Below are 2,344 nucleotides of genomic sequence, written 5' to 3'. Positions count from 1 at the left end.
CTCCCAGCATATACTATAAAATAAGTAAATCACTCTTATTTTAAAACCAAATAATACTCTCTTCTGATTCCCATAGCCCTCTATCTTGTGCCCTGTGCTCCTCTATCTTCAGAAATAAGATTAGTGATTACATTGTGTCTCCTCTATTTCTTTACCAAAGTGCACTGACATTTATAGTATTACAGATTTTAAAAATTTATAAGATCTCAAAGTTTCTGTATTTTGAACACCCATTTGTTCACCGTAACCACAACCCACAGTCACAGTTGACAGAACATTGTGCTTCCCTGGTTCATGCTTCCCTAATCGGAGTCCCTCCTGGCCAAACAGTGATAGAGAATCAGACATTCATGAACCTGATCCCATGAAATGTAAACTCTGGACTTACTAAATTCCAGGCTTAGCTGTGCGTACTACAAATAGAGGAAGTCTGTCTCTATTGATATAATAGAAACCCAGAGGTGAGTAGAGAGCTGCAGAGAGAATAGGCAGAGTAGATTTGCTGGGGTCCCGGTGGCTTTTCTGTTCTTAACTTTCAGTTCTTACTGCTGACTGGTTAAATTTTTTACTCTGAATTTCACAAGGTGTGGCTACATAATTATATTATTCTTTCTCCTTAACCTTTCAAGTTGGTTTCAGATAGTTGTAACTAAAGAAACTTAACTCAGGTAATAAGGAGATTTCCTAAGGAGATTATAATTCTATTTTACCATTATCTGATTGCTTGGCCTACATATTTATATGTTATATTTAATTTTAAACTATTATTTTTTAGAATTTGGTACATTCAATTTTTAAGAGCTAACAATTCAAAGTTGGTTACATGAAATGGAAAATAACAGTTGCAAAATTAAATTGAGAAGAGGTTTTGTGTTTTACTTTTTATGGTAAAATATTGTTTATAATATGGAGGATTGATATGAAAACTAATAGAACTATAATAAAATTTATTAATTTATGAATTACTTTGCAAATGATATACTGAAACTTATAGCCACTGTTTGATTTTTTTGTCACTTTCAACTGAAATATTAGTATTTGCTTGAATTAGATGTTTACTACAACTCTAGCTCCAAATCTTGACTAATACATCTACTCAATCCTATAATCAATAGTACACAGTGAATCACACAGCACCTTTAACAAGATTAAAAACCATTAATAGAATTAAAGGCTATATGTAAAGCCACAATAAAATACTACTTTGTTAACTACTGAATTGCCTTTCTGATAGAAATCAGCAGCTAACATAACATACACATACTGTTCAACAAATTAGAAGCAAACAGGCCAACCAAATAGCTCACCCAGTTAGAGACAAATGTGAAGTTTAGGTAGAATGGAGGTAATTTTTGAGATGGAATATTTGGATGCATACTTTAAAAAATACTATGGAACTGAGTAATGATAGTATTTTCATAGACATAATATAAAATAATTTCTGTTGAAAGTCCTTTTGACTGAGAAGTGTTAGATTTTTTTTTTTCAGGGGGAAGAGGCAGCTGCCTTTATTGGGTGCTATGGGTTGGCTGGCTTCAATCAAAGGCCACACACTTGATCTTGAAGTCACCTTCAGCTGTCAGGTAATTGATGGCCTCCAGGTTGAGGCGGTTGGGGAACTTGAATGAGTATCCATCTGGCAGCTGGATGGTCAGGTCGGCCTGGTCGAAGGAGATGCACACCAGGCTGGAAAGGGAAGGCAGTCTCCCGCTGCTCAGCCCCCCAGGCCCCGCCATCCTTGCTGTTACACACAATGGTGTTGATGTCTCCATGTATATTGAAGCGATGGTTGAAGTGCAGGCACATATTGTTGTCATCTTTGCCCAGGTTCAGCGCGAAGCTCTTGGCGTCGGGGGCTATCTCGCCCCACACTCGGAGGCACTCCCCAGGTTTGAGATTCAGGTTGCTGGCGACCAGATTACAAGCCATGACTGAGGACAGAAGGATGGTCCTGGGGACTGCAGCACCAGCTGTCTGAAGACTCCGCCCGAGAGATCAGAAGTGTTAGATATTTTTGATGGATGGATGAATACAGAAGAAGATATGCCCCCCAGTCAGTATGATAGGGAAGACAGCCAGAAGCCTTTTCATTAGTTAGAATACTTTCAAAATGATAAAGCATAACAAAACTTTTATTTTGTTTTTTTATTTTTGCTTTTACCTTTTTTATCTTAACATTTCTCTTTCCTTTTCAAAACTCATCTTCTGTCTTTTTTATTTATTTCCTCTAGCCCCCCACTCCTTTATTTCAACAATTTTTAAATTTTTTATTAGTGTAGCTATTTTTCTCTCGTTCTTAAGAAGATCTCTGTCCAATTAATGTAATTCATACCAAGATGCAGAA

At 36.8% G+C, this 2,344-nt stretch overlaps 1 pseudogene; it reads right to left on the bottom strand.

Moving 5' to 3' along the window:
- Positions 1-1,475: 1,475 nt before the first annotated feature.
- LOC102238646 lies at positions 1,476-1,994 on the bottom strand (annotated as a pseudogene).
- Between the last annotated feature and the right edge of the window lie 350 nt (positions 1,995-2,344).

This window comes from Myotis brandtii, unplaced genomic scaffold (genome assembly GCF_000412655.1).
Source record: "Myotis brandtii unplaced genomic scaffold, ASM41265v1 scaffold734, whole genome shotgun sequence".
NCBI lineage: Eukaryota > Metazoa > Chordata > Mammalia > Chiroptera > Vespertilionidae > Myotis > Myotis brandtii.
Note: the sequence above shows the minus strand (reverse complement) of the source record. Positions and strands in the feature narration are given on the sequence as shown.